This window comes from Rhea pennata, chromosome 4 (assembly GCF_028389875.1).
Source record: "Rhea pennata isolate bPtePen1 chromosome 4, bPtePen1.pri, whole genome shotgun sequence".
Lineage (NCBI taxonomy): Eukaryota > Metazoa > Chordata > Aves > Rheiformes > Rheidae > Rhea > Rhea pennata.
The window spans coordinates 28,635,353-28,659,838 of NC_084666.1; positions in this window are offsets into that span (position 1 = coordinate 28,635,353).

The window sequence follows — 24,486 nt, forward strand, 5'->3', positions numbered from 1 at the left end:
AGACTCAAGCTGTGATATGAATTGGGGTCAGGTTAAAGGCATATAGCTAAAACGTAACAACTAAAATATGAGAGCCAGTTTCTCTGTAGAATGGCTGAAGTTGAGAGGAGGAAATTCTTGTATTTGTATTTGATTTGGTTAAAATCAGCTTCAGAAAAATTAGGATGTAGTTCCCGTCACATGAGATGGGCCCTCGTTCCTCTGGTGCACATCTAGGGCTGCTGTCATCTTTGATGTTTCCTTTGCTGGATTTGAGTGGAATTCTTACATCTAGTGCTCCCTAGGACTAGAGTCTATAGAGTTTTCTCTGCATGCTCTGGAGCAATCTGGACAGGATCTCCGGCATCTTAGTACAGAGATTGGATTCTGGGAGCATAAAACCAAACTACTATCTAGAGAGAGAGAATAGAGATTTTAGAGAGAATTTAGTCCCATGAGAAAATATGGAGGGCATTTAAGCAAATTGCATCTAAGCAAAGTTCTCATGAATAGGCATGTGGAGAGGAAAGATATTTCAAAGACAAACTTTGACAAATATTATCTAACATAAATACCTTGAATATTCCTAGCTGCCCAAAAGGAACTGAGTAGATGTTTGTTAAACAATGGCAGATGCCTCTTTGAGGATCCAAATAGGAACAGATCCCCCCTTTTTTTAATAAAAGAAGCATTTAAAGGAATATTCTGTGTTTTCTGCAGTCTTTGGATAAGCTGTAGTCAACAACATAATTATTGCCAAAATAGGCAATGGATACAAATTCTTAGCATCTGAGTACTTTTAACTTAAGGACTTTTATTTAATCTTTCAAATTTTTTTGGCAAATTCTGTTTGAATGTGTAGACTTTTTTTTTTCTTACATCCAGTAGCAGAGACTTTCTGCTTTCCAGGGCAGTAACTCAGATAAGCTGATCCAAATGAGATCATGAAGTTTTTAGTCCACACTTTTTTCTTCTTTCTAGGCACATATGTTTCCTTTCCTAAAACATGTTCCTTCTGAATCACATATGCCAACTCGTCTTCTGGCCAAAAGGAAGATAGCAATGCTTATTTCAAGACTTTCACTGTTTTTTTTTTTTTTTTTTTAACTTAAATTTTGCATTTGAGCTATAGAAAAATGTGTACTGTGTTGTATTAATACATGCAGAGACTTCATCTCACTAAACTGGTCAGTTTGTGTTAAATGCAAGAGGTACAAAGGGACCACAAACCTAACTACAAGCTCTCAGACAAAGCCAAATGATAATTCACCCAGAATAAAAACCTAGCTGAAATGAAGGAGCTGTACCATATTTCTCAGTAGACGTGTGTGAGGGTAAGAGGGAGAACGAAGCTCATGGTACGTGCAGGCTAAGGGCAGCGAGCAGAAAGACAGACACACAAGAGTGATCCAAGCCTGAGAAAAGGTCCAAGAAGCAACCAAGCGCTTTTTTTTTTTTTTTTTTTTTTTTTTTTTTTTTTGGTGCTGGTTTATGGAGTGCTGGAGCTGTGAGCGAGCTCACATTTAGCTCAACCATTAGCTTAGCTGAACCCCCTGCCGCCTGCAGCGTGCCCACGCAGTGCTGTTTCAGCAGTGCCCTGGCTGCTCGGTCTGGAGAGCGCCTGTGCTGATGTCCTTCTGACCACGCTTGCATTTGTGCTTTGAGCTGCCTCCGCTGGTGGGTGCTGGACTGCCAGAGCCTGGGGCTGCTCCGGTGCGTACGGCCTGTGGTAGGAGCTGTGCCATGGGGCTCTATCAGCCTCTGCCTCGGTGTCTGCCGGCAGTGAGCAGGAGTTCGGAGAAAAAGAGAGGCCAACTGTATTTCCAGAGGGACTCACTGGAGCACGGCCCTGCCCAGGGGCCACACAAGCAGGACAGAGGCAGAGACAGGGCCTGCTGTTGTGATCAGATGTTGTCCCCAAGCTTATACTAACCTCTTTTCTCATCATACGGATTTAGCTTCTGCAGATGGAAAAGGGAGCGTCTGCTATATCCTCAGCACCTGTGGAGAGCTATCTCCAGCCTGAGGCAATCGCGTGGCAGTGATAGCTCCGGGCAGTGTAAGAGCTGCTGGATGTGCAGGCTAAGAGGGGATCCTGGCAAAGTGGGCCCCCCCCCCCTTTTTTTCTTTGTGGGGCAGTTTGTCTCAACCGTGATTTCACATTTTGTGATAACGGAGACTTCTTAATAAAGAGGTGGGTAAGCAAGCCCTTAAGGACTGATGCTCATTTTTCCTTACTTCTGCAAAGCATCTCAGTGTTGTGGAGTCACTTTTTGAACCTCAGTGCCTTTAAAAGCCAGATCACAACATAGCCTGTCCTTCCCTGGGTTATTTTCCTCAGAGCCCTAGTATACGGAGAGTCTCAAAACTTAACATACTCCAAGGTGGCCCCAGTGATTGCAGAAAGTCTGTCCAGGAACAAGTGTGCTCCTGGGCCTGGGCAGTATTCCCTTGTGAGCCCCCATTTCTTTTGGACATGACAGAAAGTGTGGTTTGCTGTGTAACTGTGAGCTTATCTTCTCAACAGTATAGACATAACCTCAGTGTTTAAATTTGTGTCTAATCTGAGCTGGCTCCTGCGAATAAGCATGGCTTGTGTGAAAATATTTTGTAGCTAAGGACTCTTGAGTATTATGTCCTGGCTCCAGTGAGCTGGGCCAACCATTCGTTATGTATTCTGGCCCCAGCAAGGAGAGTTGGCCTGTGTGTATATTCTCCTCTGTTTCCCAGTCTCTGCGGCAGGCAGTCCCCACAGTGCTGTGAAGTATATGGGCTTAAGTCTTGCCAGCAGCCTCTTTGTGAGGCCTCTATAGCTCTGTGCATTTGACAACAAAAAAAGGTTCTACAGTAGTCACAGTAAAGTATTTCTGTGTTTTTAAACATGAATCCGTTTTGTAGGTTCAGTGCTCTTTGCTTTGATGTATTATATCTTTACTGCCTTCAAGCCACAGATTTGTACTGTCTGTGGGCAGCTGTGTGGGTAAGGGATCCCCATGTTTGAGGGCCACCTGGTAGTTCTCCAGGGAAAGTGAAGCAGGGAACCTCCAAGAGGATGGGGAAAAATCTGGAACGAGACAGTGGGATCAGGTTTGGTTTCAGAAGACCTGGGAGCTGGCACCTATCCCTCACACTGCACGGTGCCTTGCCTCTTGCCTCTTCCCTCACTTGGTCACACTTGCAAGGACATCAGACAGATTGTATGTGCATGTGTATGTCCTTCCATGCATGATCCTCTTGCTGGGAAGCCTCACTCTGGAGGTCATCTCTGTCTGCCTGGAAGAGGTGCTGGAACACAGGCTTTCTGAGCAGAGTGGTGGTGAAAGGGTGGGATGTCCCCAGCAAGATGTGACTTGTCCCCTCTTGATCACCAGAAGGTGGAGCACGCGAAGAGGGAGTGCTGCATGTGAAGGCATTTTTGATGAGTGGGCTGCCCAGTGGGACAATTATCCAGGGAACAGGAAAAAGGAGGCAGCTAAGGGAAACTGTTTAATGGAGGGATAAGAGACATTTATAAAGACTTAAGTGAAAGAGAATTCAGGAGTCTTAAGGCCAGAGGCAGATGCACTAGTCCAGAAAGTCCTGGGGGCCAGACAGCTCTGCTGATTTATGTGCAGATGGTCTTGTGTGCAGTCCTTTCCTCAAAGAAGCTGCGTCTCCTAGGACCATGCCTGTGGCCAGTACTAGATGTGGTGGACGCCACCCAAACTGTTTGATATTTTTGCAGCCATTCAGCTTGGCAGAGCTCCCTACTTGCCTTGCACAGGCTGTGAAGTTTGCAGAGTGCTTCTGCCCTTCATGTAAGCCCTGAGCCAATCTCTTTGGCTGAAGGTTCACTGGATGGACACCTACCAGAAATTTCGGCTGCAGCCTCCTCAAGGGCTGTGATGGTCAGAAAGCGACTACCTAGAAACTGTCACCAGAAAGTGAGTGCTGTCCCCAGCTGCATGAGAGTGTTCCCTCCACCTATGGGTCTCTCTGCCAATAACCCAAAAGAAGGAAGAGCCTGCTTGTCCCGGTCACTCTTGACCTACGCATAGTCTCTCTGTGTGAAGTGCTGTGTGTGTCTGGTGAGGCTATTGAGTACAAGAAAATGTTACTCTTAACACAAGTGTGGGCCTGCGTTGGGAACCCTGGGAGGAATTGTAGTACATCCAAATGAGGTCCAGTCTGCAAGGAGAGAAGATGAGATACCCCTGGGACACTCCTGCTGAGCTGGAGTGGAACATAAATTGGACTGCATGCAGGAATCAGTGATCATCCAAAGGAAGGAAATAGCACATGAAATGCTTCAAGCTTTGCAAAAGTAGTTACGACTTTTGCTAAAGCTGGGGCCATCACAGGGTGGATTAAAAGAGCTTCAGGTTTTGGAAGTTTCCCAGAAAGAACTAATATAATACTTCCAGGTGGAATAAAACCTCTTCTGAAGGAACAGTTGGATAGACCAAGGAGGTGCAGTTCCAGCACATCCAGCGTGTAATGGCAAGATGAACTGATGAGGTGACGGGCACGGACAGGAAGATTTTTTTTCCCAAAATATGATCAAGAGAGCTCTAGCCAGCTTGGAAATTGTCAGCTGACAGGAGCAAAGACTGAAACTCCTAAAGAATCAAAGACCAAAGTAGAAATCCTCTGACTGGACATGGAATTCAGCCAGTTAGAGGGCTTGCATAAGACACGAAACTTTTTTAAAAAAAAATTCCTACTCTATTTATAGCCTTTAGTGCTGCAGAGAGAAAAATTCGGATGGCTTTTGCTTGTAAGTCCTTAAAAGTTTTTTTTTTTTTTTTAGATTTTATACTAGAGCTCAGGTGAATATGCAGTAAAATGGAGATGTTTCTAGCATCCAACATGACTAATAGATGTGGCCTACAGGACCCTACATGGCTCTTTTGAAGTGATCTCAACTGTCCAAAGGGAAGCACAGTTACCCAGAACTGAGACAAGCTTTTAAATTTACTACTCCAGAGGGAGAGGCTGCCTGGGGAACACCCAGGAGCAAAAGGCTGAAAATAGTCTCGGGGAATCAAGGTGTCTTGGAACAAATCAAATCTGTTTAATTTCAGAGAGAATTTTTTTTCAAAGAAAATTTCAGAAAAGTCACCATGAACTTTTTTGCACTTTCTAAAAGAACACCTCCATTCTGTAGGAAATTACTAAATTCTGAGTTTTCATTCCAATTAAGAAAGAAAATTTAAAAGATTTTGGAATTTCTGATAAAATGGAAATCTCATTCCTCATCCCCTTACAGACGCTAACCAAACTCTTGTTTTTGCCCTTTGAAATTAGTAGGTTCAACAGAACTGGAGTTTTTCCTATTTTCCTCTTCTACACATGGAACTTTTTCCTTGATTTGCCATGGTTCCTATGACAATGATTTGCCTACAGCAATGAGCAGCCACCCATTATTGATCCCTTATTGCTGAGGAGATTTGTGAATTGGCATTCCTCTACAGGCGTATTTGTGCTTGCATCTTGCAGAACTCTTTTATCATTGATGATTACTGAAAATATTTTTCTGCAATGATGAAAAGCAAATATAATCATAAATGACAGCTGCAATTGTTCTGGGACAAACACCCTACACCCTGTTTCCAACATCTGAGAGAGCTGCTGATTGAAGGAGACATCCCACCTTCAAAAGCTGTTGCTCTTCAGCTGGTCCATTTCTCCTGGATTTCTTTCTAACACTTTGCAAGGACTGGGGTCTTGATCCAGCAAGGAGCTGAACACTTTGGGAACTCAGTCAGCCACCTGAGAGAGCCAATTAATTTAATGAGGCTATAAAAGGCAGAGAGGTGGTTAAAGGGGAGGGGGTGGGTGTGTCTGGTGCTTACAGAAGGAAAGGAAAAGAAGGTGCTCTGGATTGTGAAGCTGAGAGATAATGTGAAGAATATGGACAACATGAGAGGAGAACGGCCTTGTTAGGGGTAAGTGTGGTGATTAAATCCGTTCTTAAGATGCAAAATGAGTGATGAGTCTGAGGTAGAGGTGACAGAGAGCAACTGAGTGCCCAGGAAGGTGGTGACCAGCTGGTGTTGGCTTAGGTGCCAGCCCCAGACCTGACCTGGCCTGACCATAGGTGCAAGTATCTAAGGAGTTCTGAGAGCTGTGGGTAGACTTCTCTCTTGCTAAAGGCTAAAGAATGGAATTAATGAAGTCATTGCAGGTGAGTATGGTGTAAAAAAAGTGTTATGGGCATCCTACTGCAAGGTTTGGGCCTATTCACCTCTTCTGAGGTGCTTACAGTGGTGGTAGCTCCAAGGTAGGTAAAGAGATTGTGTCATCATGCTATGTTTGGATTACAAAGAACTGATATTGGCTCTTTCCATTGTGCAATTGCTAATAAAAGTGGAGGAAAAGTGAATATAAGCTGCTTTTGACTCATAGATTCTGGATAGTGCTAAACTAGAGCACCAAGTCAATCCAAGTGCTGTGTTTGTCTTGATATTCAGTAGGCTGTTTTACAGGCAGCTGAGCTAGTTGCTGAAATGTGAAACTGAAAGAAGAATAGCTATGCTTGAGGATGCAGATGAAGAGACATTCAGAAGTATTATGTAATTCAAAGGATCACCTACATGCAGGAGCTGTAACTGATCACAAAGCCAAGAACAGCAATACAAAATAAGAACATCTGGTGAAGGGTATAAATATGCTAGGCACACATTTTTAATAACACCTGTGCTTCAACTGGTCAGAAGTTGCTAGCTTATAACAGAAGGATTATATGCATTTTTACTATGTCTAAGTAATGATGACAGTGAGAGCCCTTGTTAAGCTGTGGCAGCCTTCCTAGGGCAACACTCTAGATGGAGACTGACTTAAATTTTTTTTTTAAGTACTTGCTGGGCTTTGTCTATTCAGGTCCTGAGATTTCTTCCTTTCTTCCTTTGCATTCTTGGACTAGTATCATCTCCATTTCCTGCATCTTCACTACTTCTTTCTTCATCCTGTGTTCCTGTTGAAATCCTGCTAATCCTTGCATAAATTGATGACCTTAAAATTGGGAGAATAGAGTAGCTTCCCTTATCACCAGTCTTGGGTGACTGAACTGAATCTTTAATAGCAGGAATTGGTGTTGCAAATCAAGGTCCTTAGCTGCTAAAATACTCAGTTTGCAAGGTTGCACACAGTAGCCCCTTAGTAAGGGTCAAAACCCCACATAAGTGTTGGTGAGGGCTTCAATATAGTACTGAAAACAGTTAGACTACAGGGGTGGTCTAATGATGATCAGCATCTCAAATGTTGTAGTTGTATTAACTAGACTGCAGGCTGCTAGTGTGAGCTGTGAAGAAAGAAGAAATTCCTGTTGATGCGTATTTGCTTTCCTCTAGAAAAACTAAGTAAATTAAGGGTTTTATACAGAACTGTGAACTGCTTCTGCCTAGATTACTAAGATCTCAATTTATCTACCTTAAATTCTCTGTCTGTGAGAATCCCTGTGGCAAAACCTTTCTTAGGTTTCGTTTGGACAAAGTTTCTACCTCCCAGGTGAAGTCAAAGACTTATAATTGCCCAGGGCTTGATGGGGAAAGCTCCTTTTCAGGCAAAACTGCCCTTTCTCACACAGATAAAGATCCCACTCCGCTGTCAGCTTGCATTTCATCCTCCTCTCTCAGATGCCGTTGCAATTCATTCCCCTTGTGTCATGGAGGGAGTTCTGAGTACTGGGAAATAGGCTTTGAATTGTGCTTAAGCTGTCAGATGGTGCTTGTGGTTGGAGATATAGACAGACAACAGACTTGCTATAGTCTTTAGCTGCCTGGTAGATGTGAAATTATCTGCACCTGGAGAACCACTACCCTGGATTGCAACTGGCTCTTTTTGTTGAGATCCTTTCTGCTCTGGGGTTTCTGTGCACATGGTGCCCATTTTACACCTAGTAGGAGAGATGGAGGGAAGGAGGTGTGCTCTCTGCTTTGTGTAAAACCCACCTCAGCATAGGACAGAAACAGGCTGAAATAATGTGTGCAAGTTGAAGTGCTGGAAACTGCAGGAAGTGTTGTCACTGTCTGCACAGATCCTTACTTGGGGAAGCCTTCTGTGGCCAGATGGATATCTTCTGTTGCTAGGGAGCGACAGAGAGTAGACATCTTTCTTTGCTAGCATTAGCCTCTGTGGTTGGGGTTTGAACTCAGGAAATAAGGGAGAAGAGGAATACACAGCACTGGCTTTGCAGAGCCAAAGCCAGCGAACACTTCTGGCTCATTGGGAAGGAGGAGCTCAGGTTGCTACAAAACTGGAACATACAAGTTTAGATCAGATTTTGGCATCACCTAAATTGTACTTAATATGAATTAATTGTGTGTGTATGCTAAAAGTAGTTTGGAGTGGATAAGAAAACAAAGAAACTCCCACCATATCTTGGCAAAATTCTTTCTTAGCACATTTTTATTTGAATGAGCACATTTTTTTTTTATTTGAATGCTATTAAGCTCCTGCCTAAGTGTGCTTTATCAATGAGGTTTCTTCAAGATAGCAGGGCATTACATCACCATGGCTGTTCATGCTGTGAACTTCCCCAGGCAGATTATGCAGGTCCGTGCCTAATTAAATGATCAGCAATTTTTGCACCGAAAGCATGTAACTCGACATAGATGTCTTGTGTAGACTATACTGTTTCTTCTGTTAGCCTTTGTAAGCCTCTGTGTGCATAACTTTTTGTCTAGGAAGAAGAAAAATCATACTGAAGATAATGATACTATAGTATTCAGCTCTCTTACAGTACATCTTTTGGGCAACATACTTCAATATTCTGAACAAAATGAATACTCTCAGATCAAATTACTGTTGAGTATTTGTCCTTTAACAAGTGAAACTGAGTTCATAACTTTCTAATTTTTTACTCTTTCCAATCCATATAGTAACATATACTATAATAGAACCAATCCATATAGCTTATATATACTATAATAGAACTGCAGCGTATTTAGCATGTGTGAATAAGCTGTGTCAGGACTAGGAGAAAGGAACCATTTTAGGGCCAGTTTCATCGTGGCCTTATAGAGCTCTAAGCAGAGTAAGAGATGATATGTGTAGGTATGGCAGGACAGACTCATGATCCTGCTATTGCAAAAATAACACTGGAGTATTACACAGGTTTCTAGAGAGGGATGAGACTTTTACCACAATTTGTTCTCAGAGAAGGTGGAACAGCTGGGTAATACCCTATTTGCTTAGTGCATGCCTGTGTGCTCCGATATGATGAACATGATGGCCTGGCTTGCTTGTGGGACCTTGTTACAAGTTAAAGTGGAAATACAGGGCCAGCTAACAAAATCTGGCACAGGACCTTTGCTCCTCAGGAAAGCGTTCTCTCTAAAAGCTCATGCATGCTCTGTACAGCTGTTTAGCTGTGTGCTTGGTTGTGTGGTGTGGGATATACAGGCCCCTTGCAAAACCTTAAAGAAAACTTCAGATCGGTAATAGGTAACTAGTTTAGTTATTTTATGAAACTGTGCGTATCTGATATCTTGAAGTTACAAAAAGCATAAAATTTCAGTGTGGCCCTGGATATTCTGTTTTAATAATTACTACTTTTCTATTTTCTCTTCCTATATTTGGCATAAATCATAGAGATTTCCATAGCATCTGTCATGCAGTTTTCAGTGAAATAAGAGAAATGAAGCAATTTATAGTTCTTAGGAACTTGCATGGTAATTAAACCTGTGCTACTATAGCTGACTTGAGCCAGATGAAATCAAAGCCTTGAGTCTGTATACCTTGACTTTGGCTTCAGTTTTCATGGACTAGACCAATTTGAAGGCTTCAGAAACCAGCTGTAGCTCCTTGGAAGCTATAAAAGGTGAGGGAAAAATATGATTTACACCTGCTGAACAAGCCATAAAATGAATTGCACTTTGCCAGCTCTCAACTACTTCTGAAGCTGGCTTCAAAGCGTGGCTCTACATAGTTTTGCCTCTCTCCTGGCTCCTTCTTAAGAGCTGTGTATTACGAGCTTTTTCCTCTCTGCTATTTTCAATAGCAATACTGTGTTGGGATGATTATGCTCTGTAGGTATGCTCTCCTTTAAAATTCTTCAAGTTGCATTCAGCTGACAATAGAAGTAATTCTGAATGCTACCAGGAAAAACATTATACTTTATCCAATAGGAATTAGCATCCTTCTTTAACTGTTGCACATGATTTCTTGTGAGGGCTCCATGCCCCCTGTGGTAACTGTAACACTAGTGAATGAAGTTTGCATAACTCATTAGAAAAATAAAATCTCTAAGTATAGCTTGATCAACTAGCTACATAATGCTCCCTTTACATTTGTAGATAACAAATACATCACTCCTCTTATGTCTTTTAAGAGTTAACTATTGTCCCTTTTGAAAGAACAATACAGGCAGAGATGTTAAGTGTCATACATGGAGCAGTTCACTATGGATTTGTATTTTAATTTGACATTAAAGGGTGAGTAACGAGAAGTAAACAAAGGCCTTAGGGATAAGAAATAAGTTTTACTATGGCAAAATGCCCTTAAATGTCCTGTTTAGAGAGGGCTGTTCTTGCTTCTAACAACAAGCTGCACATAAACCAATCTGAGAAGTGGATACTCAGTGAGTATTTTTTACACAAAAACCACAACATGGCCCTATGCTTTTAAATTGCTTCTATGACGTGGTTAGAGCAGGGATTTGGAAACAAACAGAACAAAGGATTAAGGAGTTTATTTGCATGAAGAGAGAGAAATTATTTCACTTACATGTCTTAGTTGTCTTACAAGTGTAAATAAGTTTATAAGTATAGGTTTTAAATAAGTATATATGTTTTCTTGTATGTTTGGCTTGAAATGGAAAACTTAATAGTGTAAAATATGTAATGACTGATTAAAGAAAGTTCTGGATATTCATATAAACATCCAACTTCTTGAATCTTGCTAATTGCTTGGCCTCAAGCTCTGCAGTTGAGTTAAGCAATGCATGAATAAGTTTTTTTTTTTTTTTAAAGACCTTTCATCCTTCAGTGTCATTGAAATGTGTTGTTCTTTTGTTTAAATATATTCTTTTGCAATCTTCTGTCAAGTGATCTAAAAGTATGAGAACCATTTTGACCCTATGTACAAATTGGTATGCTAGATGCCACATTGCAAATTGAAAAAAAATATCATTATGCTCAGGACTTTTCTTGTCTGTGGTGGGGGGAAATGGGATGTGACAGAGATGCAGGAAATAAGTGGAAGGTTTGAGATATACTGAACACCAGAGCGCATCTTGGAGGTATACAGCTGGCCAGTTGATAGACCTGCTTTAAGTGGTAAGTAACCACTATGTTACTTCTACTTTCCAAGATCCAGTCATGCTTGGAGAGGACAGGTTTGCAGTCAAGTCTCATAGGGTTTAGAGTCAAACAAAGCTTAATCTCCCAAGATTAAAGAGATAAAACACAAGATTAGACTGGCAGTGAGAAGAGGTGCTCGCAGTTTGTGAGAGCCTTAAAAAGGCTCTCTGTCTACCCAACTAAAGATATTCAGATGGGACATCAGGTCCCAGGGAGCTCTTGTGAGTAGTAGTGCTAGTAAGTCTCCCACAAATTTAATCCAGAACAGCTTTCCCAACTGTTACTGCCTAACAGTACCAAGTAGTTAAACAGTTGACTTCTATCCAATAACTTTTGCTATGTAATTCTCCATTAGGTCCTGGGATTATTCTTGGCTTTGAAAAAAGACAAGATAATATTTTTTAAATTGCAAGCATCTGTAAGCGAGCTCTGGTTTCCTTCAACCTGTCTGCCTGCATTTCCCTCCCTTGGAAAAAGGGAGATGGGGTGTATGCTCAGACTTCTCTTCATTCCTGCTTTCCCTGTGGTTTCTGAATGGGACATGGTTAAGATGTCTGAAGAGCTCCTGGACCTCATACTAGGTTACAGTCTTTGTGAGCAAATGAAGAACACTTCCATTTTGAGTGACGGTGCTCGGAAGGGTTGTCTTTAGCTTAGCTCACCTAATAGAAAAGATAATTCTTCTACAGAGTTTCTTCTGAGGCTCCTACAGACAACTTGCATAAATCTCATCAAAAGCCAGAATTATGAAGCTGCAGTTCTCTTACCTGGGCAAAAGTAGAATCAAAGCATTTGTTCAGTCGCAAGAATCGAAAAAAGGCACGCAAAACAAGGTATGCTAAGAAGTAAATGAAATTGTTACCTTGTCAATGACTTGACTGATCAACTGCTGCAAATAATAGAAACTAGACTGAATCAAAGAAGTCACACTATGTTTTGAAACATGTGCACTTAATCCATTCCTCAACTTACCCTTTTTACTTCAGGATGATTTCTGAAAGTTCCCAACCCTAGTCATGGCGTATGGCAGCCTAAGCATTGTATGTCTGAGATCTAAATATAGTCAGCTAGAATTTCTGCTGCTGGATCAATATTCAGAGATCAAAAATGACACACAACCTGCTGTTCATCAGGATAGCACTTTCTTCCTCCTCCTATCCAGTGCTTTGTGACTGCTTTTATTTAACAACATTAGATAAATAATTTCTCAGTTGCTTGAGAGCCTATTTATATTGATGATCATAGAATCAGTAAGGTTGGAAGGGACCTCTGGAGATCTAGTTCACACCCCCACCCTCGCTCAAGCAGAGTCACCTAGAGCATGTTAGACAGGGTTGCATCCAAGCAGGCTTTGAAGATCTCCAGAGAAGGAGACTCCACAGCCTCTCTGGGCAACCTGGTCCAGTGCTCTGTCACTCTCGCAGGGAAGAAATTCCCCCTCACAGTCAAGGCAGAACTTCCTGTGCTTCAATTTCTGCCCATTGCCTCTTATGCTGTCACATGGGACAACTGAAAAAGAGTTTGTCCCCCTCCCCTTGATACCCTCCCTTCAGGTACTTGTACACATTGATAAGATCCCCCCTGAGTCTTCTTTTCCCCAGGCTGAAGAGGCCCAACTCTCGCAGCCGTTCCTCATGGGGCAGGTGCTCCAGCCCTCTGATCATCTTTGTAGCCCTATGCTGGACTCTCTCCAGTCTCTCTTGTACTGGGGAGTCCAGAACTGGACACAAGACTCCAGATGAGGCCTCCCCAGGGCTGAGGAGAGGGGCAGGATCACCTCCCTTGACCTGCTGGCAACACGCTTCCTAGTACACCCCAGGAGACCCTTGGCCTTCCTGGCCACAAGGGCACATTGCTGGCTCATGGTCAATTTGTCATCCACCAGCACTCCCAGGTCCTTCTCTGTAGAGCTGCTCTCCAGCAGGTCAGCCCCCAGCTTGTACTGGTGCCAAGGGTTATTTCTGCCTAGGTGCAGGACTCTGCACTTGCCCTTGTTGAACCTCATGAGGTTCCTCTCTGCCCAGCTCTCTAGCCTGTCCAGGTCTTTCTGAATGTATCAGCCACTCCTCCCAGCTTGGTATCATCAGCAAACTTGCTGAGGAGGCCCTCTGTCCCTTCATCCAGGTTGTTGATGATTACAGCTACCTGTGTATTTAGCTGACCCATAAACTTATCTGGGTTTCAGATGTGACTCGTTAAGTTTGAACACATGGCTGCCCTGTGTGTGAAGAATCAGGAATACTTTCTGTGAAATAACTGGTCAGGGACTGCACACTTTTGCTCTGGGTGTGGAAAAGTCCCCTGGAGTGAGCTGATGACTTACCGCAGGGTGGAGGCTGCTGGAAAGATGCGGAGGTACAGCTCCTGCTGGGAGCCTTGCTAGTCCAGGCGTACTTTCACAATAGCTCCCAGCGTCTGTGCTATGAAGCATTCCAGGAGCAGCAGGATATGTCAAAGGCTATAAAACTGAACTTAGCTAGGTATTGCCTTCTGGGGCACAACTGCCTTCCTCAAGCAATGAAAGGATGGGGAGGAGCCACTCAGTTGTGAGTTAGATAGCCATACAGTAGTAGCAGAAAGGGACAGCTCTCAAATCAAGTTACAGACTTTCCACTAGAAAGAGGATAAATATGGGATGTGGTACTCTCATTCAACGTGAACTATAGAGGAGGAATTTTATTGAAGGCTTTCTCTGGAGGAACCTATTTGTGTATAAAGGATTGGTCAGCTGTGCTCCCCACAGCTTAGAAGGTTGTGGACATGCTGCCCAGGCCTGAAAAAAATGCTACAGGCCTGCTGGTAGCTCTTAAGACAAAGTACTGAAGGGTATTTATGACTAGATATAACGTGCTGTGGTTAACACTAAGTGAAGACAACAAAAATCCTTCAACAGTCCAGATGTGTGGTCTTCTAGTGTATAAAACTAAAGAGATTATACAGGGTTCTGTAGGATGCTGTATTAACGTGGTATGATCAAGGGAAGTGATTATCCTCCTCTATTCAGTGCTTGTTTGACCGCATCCTGATATTGCTTCAATTTGTGAGCCCTTCTAAATACAAGAGATGTTAACAAGCTGGAATAAGTACAGGGGATGGTGCCTAAGCTGATTGTGGGCTGGAGCACTTGCCCTGTGAAAAGAGACTGAGGGAGCTGGTTTCCTCTGCCTGAAGAAGGTGGCTTTGGGGGAGCTCTAACAGGAACCCTCATTTCCCCTCAGCCCCACATTTCCTATGAGATGGTCATCTTGATTCTTGATATTTAGAGTTGCAGCAAGAGCAGATGCTGATGTCTTCATGAATGTATCCAGCTAGTATTTAATACTGCAGACTCTACGGACACACTATGTCCTACTTTAAAAAAATGTAAATAAGAAACAATCATTAAGCAATGATGATGCTGAATCTGAGTATATTATTGATCTTCAAGTACTCAAAGATACACAGATACTTAAGCATGCAGAGGTCTTCCTGCCCACACTAAATGGACATGCAACAAAAGGCTGGGAAACAAGTTACACAAAAGCAGCTGAAGTCCAGGTAGCGACTCAGTTCTTAGCTTCTTAATTTAACTGGCTTTGTTTTATTAGAAAGTAATGTTTTGTCATAAGCCTTTAGCAGCTTTTTAGAGTGCATATTTTCCCCCTCATCTCTTGTGTGGCTTGGTTTGTCCTGAGTTCAGTGTCACTAAGTTGAATCCATGTGTTTCAGCATTAATTTCTCTGCAATCTATACTGACTTGAATTTTAATTTGTATATTTTCCATTTTCTTGCTTGCCATTTAAGCCAAAGAAGTCTTTGTAACCTAGTACATCCCTCAGGACTGTTGCTTGCTTTACATTCACATGAGCTTTTAGGCCATTGTCATGTATATAGTGGATGTTTTCCCAAGTTTTACAAAATCTCATTTTTTGTTTGATTGTACTAACATTAATAGTATGAACATACAAAAACTGACTCTGAATCACTCTTTTCCTTTATTTGGCAAGGAAAACTGCTTGTTGAACAATTGCCTGTAGCTCACTTCTGAAGTATCTTTCATCAGGTTTTGTTCTGTCCAAGCTTGTTTGTCTATGCATTTTTTTTTTTTAATCACCCAATTCATTCTTTTCCTAAGCTACCTGATATGCTGATATATCACCTGACTGGGATATGGTTCCTGACTTTCACAAGGATATTGCTGTTGTTGCAGGCAGAGTAGATTCCTTTATGTTCTCATTCAATCTCCTGAATATTTTTGTCTCAAATGCTCTTCTACCACTAACTAGTTTATCTTCAGAAATAAGTTGTTTGTGTAGTGACTTTGCACTGTTTGGACAAACAGAATCTGTCAACTTAACCTTGTTCACAGTTCCTGATGCTGTCAATGGGATGAGATTGCTTTTGGAGCATTCCTGAATGTTTCCAGGCCCTTGCTTACATTATGGATGTTGAGGCAGTCATTGTCTGTGGCAGCCAATATCATATTCTTCTTATTGGATCCTGTTGCAATTTAGTAATTTTCACATCATGATTTAAAAGACAGTTGTTAAAATGTATTTCCTTTCTTCTTCATCTGTGTGGGGAAGGAATTTTATTTTTCTTTTTTTGATACTCTTTTCCTTTATTTTTGACTTGTCCACTAAGTTTCTAACTTCACTTACCTGCAGGTAAGTGTAGTTCTCTTCCAAGATTCAAGGATTAAAGGGAAAGAGGCAAAGTGAAGCATTCAGGTTTTATTTTTTCCTCTCCATGTGCTTTCTCAAGGTCTTCCTTCAAACTCTTATAAGTGGTCCCAGTCCCCCAGCTCATAAAACATTCAAAAGCTGTGGGCTGGACAAAGGTATGAGCAACCTTGACACCCCGGTAGGCACGGGTATGGACTCCCCATGGACATGCAGTGCAGTTGGCTCTGGGACTGTCCATTCAAACTTGCGCACAGGTTTCCTCTGCTCAACTTTGAAGAGTCATTGGGTGGTGCCAGCACTGGTCACTTGGAGCTGCATAAGGTTCTGACTGATGGCAATGTGACACTTCAGACACTTCCCATCCTCTGACACTCCTCCCATAAATGCCCTCGTAGGCACAGGGAGCAACTTCCACATGGAGCGACTTGTGCTGGGAGCCAAGAAGGCATGGGTCAGTCAATCTTCCTGTCTTATGTAGGTAGAAGAGCAGATCCTTAGTGATGATCTGGGTCAAGGACAAGGGAATAAACAACAGCTCTGTAGTTTGAATATGTTGAGCTTGTTCCCTGAGGAATAACAAATGACCTCTGGCCTTAATGAATTTGTGGTTTCTACTGTAAACCAGTTATTCAAAACAGTGGTGGAAAACTCTAGGAGGCTGGAGTAAATTGCAGGTCAACAAACAGGATTAAATAATATTGTAGCCTTGAAAGCAAAGGAGCAGTGCTTTGTAAGCATGGAACAAAGCTCTTTAAATATCATGAGCTATTAAAGTTGGACTTTATTTCACCCTTCTCTCTGCTCTTCCTCCTGTCTGCAGACTACTTAATGGCAGTGAGGCTGAAATAACAGTGAAAAGGATATTGTTTATTTCAAATCTTGCTTAGAGCAATAAACCAGGAAAGGGGGGAATCTGATCTGCTTGGCTTAGATCCTTAATGTTTGTGCTAATTCATCAGCTTCTAGCTGCCAGGGCTGGAGAGGGGGGAGCAGAAGCCAAACAATTCTATCTGCTGCCCTGGTAGGGCAGTGCCCTGGAGAGGGACACTATCTCTAGTGTAGGTCTACAGAGGTATCTCCCTCCCGCTCCACTGGCTGCAAGTTGTCTTGAGACACCTCCTGAGAGTATCTGGGCTCTCCCATGGAAGAGATGTACCTTTTCATTTGGGGGAGCTGTAAAATGTGCACATCTGTCCTAATGGGAGCCAGTCTGTATGATGATGAGGCTACTAGCTGTCTTTATGGCAGCAGAGTGGTTAGAGCACTGGCTTTTGGAGTCAGTGGATCCCAAGGTGAATTCAATCTGTGCATCTCCCATTCTAGCTGAGTGCCCTTATCGCTAGGCCATGGCAAAGTGCTGTCTGGATGCCAGTCTGCCTTAGACTGGTTTGCAGGGAGCTTCAGGCTGGCAGCAGATGTTTTCCTCTCCAAATCAGGCAGCTAATGGATTTATTCACCCACACCTGTGTAGTGATTTTTAGATGGAGCAGACTATCATCTGGGCTGTCAATAGACACAAAATCCAGCCTATCATAAGTCATATTCAAGTATCCTGAATTCTTCCTCATAAGCTTCATAGTGTGGCTACTACTATTTTTGGCAGTAATTCTTCTAGCATTTAATTTTTTTCACAATATTTTCAGTTTGTATTTGTTGGGATGTTACCACTTCCTCTGGATTAGTAAATCTAATTTTTAGTCAGCCTCAAAAGCTAAACTGCAAAGACAAAGAATGAATCCTGTGCTTAAACAAAGAGTAAACAGTAGCTAGCAACAGACTGCAGTCAGTCTTGAAGTCCTGGCCAAATGCCATTTGTAAGAGCTGAGCTGTATCCTACATGATAAACCTTAATTTGAAACTTTACTACCTTCAGTATTAACAGGGAAAGCAGGATTAAAGATATTAAGATATTTTCACCAATGAAAAACTCAGTCATCCTGCCAGAGAGCAATAACGAATAAAATCTGCATAACCCTCCTTCATTCCCTATCCCTGCTGTGACCAGACCATTAATGATAACTATCTAGTTCTCCAAAGGAGATTCAGTTGTCTGCAGACAAGCCTGTGTCTATGGTCAAGGACAGAAATGTAAAGTAGAAGTGTGTGGCTAATTTATCTAGCTCTCTGTCTGTCCCACAAAACTCTACTTCCGTGCAACAAGAATTTGCTTGAATATAAACCAAATAAGAACTTTGGCATTTGTCCTACTGCAGTAATAAAAAAGACTAACCCTTTGACACTTGTTCTGGTCTACCACGATTGCTTTTTCCTAACTATCCTGTTGTGACAAGAGAATTACGAATGCTTAGAACTGAATCCTATTTTAATAAATCTCTAGGTAATAGCATACCATTCCTGTATGTCCTCAAGTAGTTTTACATTATAGAATTGGCTGGTTTGGAGCTACCTGGTTCTCTTCCATCTCTCTACTCAGCATAACTGAGTTTCTGGCCCTGTTTATTGTGCTTCTCCTTGTTTCCATGCTGTTCTGAGTAGCTCTTAAATGTGTGTGTGTGTATATTTCATTTATGATAGTTTTCACTATCTATATTGGTATTGTGTCAGAGCTGCAAGCATGCTTTGCTCTTGTGATATATTCAGAGCGCTTGTATCATCTTGGATCCTTCAGTGACGGCCGCTGCCTTTTGACCTGTGTTATTACTTATCACTTGCTGAGTTCCTTCAGTAAGCAGAGTAAAAGGTATCGTTCAGTCCTGCAACCTATTAGAAACCTACATACTTTAGCACTGGTGCAGAGGGCACTTTGGCACTAATATTAAAAATGGTGTGCTGGTAGGCCCCTGAGCAGCATGCACTGAGGTTGGGACAGGCTGAGCCTGAGAGATTTGAGAGGCTGAGTCCCTTCCTGGGTCTGAGCTCAGTCAGGACCAGGAGCTCCTGATACCACGCTATTGCAGATAAGACCATCCATGATGTCCTGTCTTCTGGCAATCAGCATCCATTAGTTTTCACTGAAGAAAAAAAATCCAGCATGATTGCGTCAAACTTGGAAAAGAAACTGGTTGGGGGTGTCACCTGTGATGGGGTGTCATGACCTGTCTTGGTGTAACCATCACACATGCTGATTACTCCTGGCTACGTGGTACACTATTGCACCTCCCTTTCCAGACCAAATATGAAAATGCTCTGTTTCTATAGATTCTCTCCAGGCTATCTGAATACCTACTTTTCTAAATTAATTCTCAATCTTGAAGTGAATTCTTATTCTGTTAACCTTTTCTTCTCCTCATTCTTGCTTATACAGAATCATACTGTTGTGTTACTTGATATGGAATTTTACCAGCTCCTGTGGTATTGACAATATTTCATTCTCTTCCAATAATAAGAGTGATTAAACAGAGAGAAGAGTTCATATACATTTCTGTTTAAATTGTGGATCTAAAACTCTGTCAGGATCGTTCTTGTGGGCTGTGGCTTGGGTCATTGTGCAGCCCTGGGTTTTTTCTCAACAACAGCTCTTCAGGGACATTTTTGATCAGTCATTTGCTGATATTTAATGTCTTAACTGAGACTTACTGATTTTTCCTCTGACAAATAATTCTCCCAAATTAGCATCCAGAAATATTTCCAATGATAGTGCCTTCCTACCATCAGAAAAGCTAAATGGATGAGCTGTTTGTTCATTGTTAAAAACATCTGTGTGAGTTCTCCCAGCTACATTTGTTGACTGAATTGCTAAGACAAATGTCTGCTCAGCAGTTGGCTAAGTAAGATGCAACCTGCATATAGCATGTGACTTTTTTTTTCATTTTGTTAGATTCTAATCACTTCCATATCCTCCTCTGAACTTCATGAACAAATTTGCTCTGTGCCCAATAGACAATCTTGGCTGAATATCTGCAGGAGCCTATGAAAGCCTGCAGAATTGAAATATTAAGACATGGCTTCCAATATGAGTTGTAATTTGTGGTAATTTATTTCTGGCTTGACTAGCAGGATCTGTGGTGCCAAACTTCCTTTCTAATGATACGAAGGATCCAGACCTTGGACTGAGCTCTAGATAATTCGGAGTAAATTAATTGATTATTAAAACAAGTCTCTTCAGGATGGAAGAAGCCTGGGGAGCAAAAAAGCAGATTAGAATCTGTTTGTGCTCTCCTTAAATTACCACCAGATGACAGTGTTCCATCAGACCTTAAAACTGTCTTAGGCTTATGGTGCCGCTGAGAGACTGGGCTGCTGTACTTTGTTTTGCATTATGCTATTAATAATTTGGTAACATCTTAGTTAAGATTTTATTCAAATTTACACTATAACTCCCTTTATCATACATCAGATTATTAAAAAAAAGTTACGAGTGAAAGTGTTTTTTAAAAGTAAGCTTGAACAAAATTGATTTCCTTGAAGCCCTGCAAGTGTGATAAAGGAATAATCTTTCTGCTCCAGCTGAAAACTAGCTCAGGTTCTAGAGGCTAGGACACCATGATAATTTGAATGTGTGCTGTATTAAATGTTTCTTAAATTTGGAGCCCTAACTTCTAATGTCTTATTTCTGAGCCTGAGTCAATAAGCTGTATTAGTTCATTTAATATGCTTCATGTTGCTGTTTTGTCTTGAAACTCAGTGTGGTAACTGTCCAAATAAATACAGCATAATGTATTCCCTTCTTGGTAATGGGGTCTGATTGAGGAATTGGTATTGGTGCCCACCTTGACAGAAGGCTGTCTTTGAAGTTTGAAGATTACTGGCACAGCAAGCAAGAATGATGCCTCTAGAAGCCACGTGAAGTTGTAAAATCCAGCAGGAGATAGTCAAAGGACTTGCACAGAACTGCTAGTCTTGCCCTACTGAAGGAGACATCTCAGTTTACTGAATGGTGTTAGTACAAATATTTATACGCTCACTGTTGTTACTCGAAACATTCAATCAATAAATAGGTTTATTTGTATGAAGTTTGAATTAGTACAGATATTGTTGGTTTTGTGTTGGGACAAAAGCATAGACTAGGATAGATTCACTCAGTCACCCACAGGCTTGTGGTCTGTGACGTATCAACAGTGGTCCACAAAAGTATTGCTGAGAACGAAATGCTTCAGTTGTAGTTGGCAGTTAAAGATGCAGATTTGAGACATATTAAAATACTAGTATTAACTACATTTGCAATCTTATAGAAAGAAAAGTACAACTCTGTAAAAGAAGTTACTAGTGTTAATTACTTGCTCAAAAACTTGAGCAGATGTCTTAGATGGGCTCTAGAGCTGCTTTCTGAACTTATTTTTCTATGCTGTTATAATTGATTGAGCAGCAAAAAAGTATGCAGTTAAATGTCAACATCAAGAACTAGCAGAAAGTCAAATGTTAGAAATTCAAATGAACTACATCTATACATGCAGATATTTCTGCTAACCCTGACAATGAAGCTTTGTTACTATGAATTTTTCTGTCTAGCACATGTGCCCTTATTTTTCTGATCAAAAGCCTAAAATCTGTAGTAAATCAATCATGAACTTTCTTTAAAAAAAAAAAGTTGTCAGTTATAGCACAATGTTTTAGCACTGTAGGAAGCACTTGCTTACATTTTCCTTTCTGAAGAAGTAGGTTACTGGCTTTTGGTGTTGTGTGTGTGTTGTGTTTTATATCTACTTGATACTGATCTATCAGCTGATGTCTACTGAAATTGTCAGAGACATACTCTATCTCTGGTTAACTACAGGGTAAAATATTTAATTCTCTTGCCATCTTCATTCTTTCTAAGAGACCTAACTTAAAGGTTCTTGTTTCAGCTGAAAAAGCAATGGATATTGAATGCTTTTCAGAGAATCAAGTAGCTTAAAATCACCTGTGAATGAAAGCCTATCATGAAAACTGTATAAAGTATGTTTATCAGCAGAGCAGTCTACCTGTTGGAGTACAAGCAATCTGATGAGGCCTGAAAAATCAATTCACGGCGTCAGGGGAAGGGGGTTGGAATAACACTCAGGCATACAGTCGTCTCTTAATCCCATCTTTAACAACCATCTAAGCTAAAAATAACTCAGTCTAGTAAATGAGTCATGAACATTAGAAGAAATGGATGACTTTTCCACAGTGAAAGTAAACTCTCCAGTGAGGGCAGCTCTACTTTTCTCCAGGCATCTTATCCCCCTTTACTTTACCTACAGCAAATTCTCTAATGATAAACTTACTTACAGATGGTTGAAACTCTCCAGGGATAAACCAGCCAGGAGCACTAAAGGCAAATTCTCTGGGAATAGATGGCTAAAAATGTCAGGAGGTCTGGATGAAACACTTTGTCTTGGCTGGCCAGAGCTGCTGTCTAGCTCGGGTCCAGCTCTCGCCATTGTGTTCATGGTGGTGGAGGCTGCTTTTGTACTTGGTTTCATGTTCACTCTGCTTTGTGCTGCCACCTGCCATTTGCTAAGATGGAAATGGTAGGCAGCTTTTCTAGGTTCTCCTAGGATGCAGGATTATCGAGGTCAGTCGCTGCCTGTGGGACCCCTTGAGGTCACTGGACAAAAATTTCCTTGCCCTTCAGCTTGGGCAGCCACCCCTTGGTCAAACAGCAAAGCCTATCTAACTTAGCCTTGTGGCCTGTGAGTCATCCCAGATGTAAATAAGAAAATCTAGTGATAACTTCTGATAGAAAGAAAAAGAGGATGAGGTGACTTATCAGCTTGATGACAGGTGACCTCAGACAGTAGGAGAACTTGTAGTTAAAGAGATACATTAATTTATATTGAGGTTTCCAAAGTTAAGTCTCCAGGCAGACAAAAGGCAGTCAAAAGCACTAACTCATGTCTGATTGGGAGTAATTAAAACATCTTCCTGACTTTCCAGGCTGTTTTTCATCATGGCCAGTGTTTATGCCATACCTCAGCTGAAGGGTCTTAAATATTCTTTGCCATGCCTGAATTAATTTCAGTAGGTGAGTGTCCCTGTAGGCATAAAAAAAAATCCTTGTTCTGTTTTCTGTTTATCTATAGTTCTCACCATTAAAAAATCGGGATTGAAATTAAAACCTTTGTAGGACAACTAGTGACTGCTATCCTGCTGCTGTATGAAGTCAGATGCTTGGAATATCGCCAGCCAACTCTTTTTGGCAGTATTCCTGGAGCAGCAAGAAGACTAGCTGACCCCGACATCTGGTGCACCTTATGAAATCCAAGCAATTAATCCTGATCCAAGGTAGAATCTCTCTAGACTGGCTAAAAATGTCTGTTTAGCAGAAACCTTGTGGTATTCATTAGGACCTTCCAGATAATTTCCAGCAGGTAATTCTCCTAGCCTTGAACAGCATTAGGTAATATGCTATCCAGAGCTCATTCTAACATTAATCTGTGCATTTTTGGAAGGTAAAACAAGGATTATTTACCAGGGGATATGGCAGACTGAAAACAAGACTAAGGATAGAAAACAATCTGTATGCAATTGTCCAAGATACCTTCAAGACTAAAACTGTCAAAGAACAGGGTAGGGTTTAGTGGCCTTGCCTTCCTGAGAGATGGGTCTTGCCCTTTATTGCTGGTCAGTCACACTGGATATACTGTCACAGTTACGCTGTCATCAGTCTGCTGAGAGTAGACCATAGATGACAACTTAGTAGGGTTATTTTTAAACTCTGGTGGTAGCAGGTTTTACTCTTGCCAAAGATGAGCAATGAAGAGCATGTGTAAACTTTATTTGCTTGACTGTGGTTGTAAGAGTGCTATAGTGTGGGAAGGGCAACAAGATGTCATTCAGGTAGATATAAAATGCTCTAGTTGTTTATATATTTTGAATGAACATAGCATGTTATGGGTTGCTCTCTGCTCCTGTTTACACCAACAGGCTGGCACAGATGGGGCAAGGGCAGATGTTTGAAATGCCAAGAGACTCTTTACATTCAGTGAGAATCATGAACCAATTTTACTAGAAGAAAGTAGCTAATTCATACTACGAAGTAGTCTTTGATATTTGTAAGGCAGGTATCTTTCTCTCCCACAAATTGTTATCAACATTTGATTATTCTCTATAGTGTAAATACATTTATTATAATGTAACTGCAGCATTGAGATGTGTTGTCTTCATCCTGGCTTACTATGTTGCTTATAAATAAACAGGAACCAATAGGGAAATTTAGCCTAAGGATAAATGATACAACCCATGTCAAGTTAAAGGTGTATATCTTATTTATACCACCCTGGAATTGTATTACTTCAGAGCAGACCCACTGTAAACAGTATCATGTTACAAGATCAGTCCAAAATGGTAAACATTTAATTGTCTTATAGGGACTGGGATTAATTTTTTTGTTTGGCCAGTGTTTACAGAACTCACTAAAAGGCAGAACTGATTGATTTTTACATCTGATCTATAAGGCTTCAGATTCCTAACACTCAGGTGGTAGTTTCCTGTAGAATCATGGTGCAAATACAAACTAATATAAACTTTTAAATAATATCTGAGCCCTTAAAAGGTAGGATCAACACTAAGTAGAATTGATTATTATACAAATTGTTTCAACTAATTGTCAGTGCTGAACGTATAAACATGATTTGCTTTGGTAAAGTTTGGAAATCTTGCAGTGCAGGTGCTTGCTTAGCACAATTGCTATGCTGGGA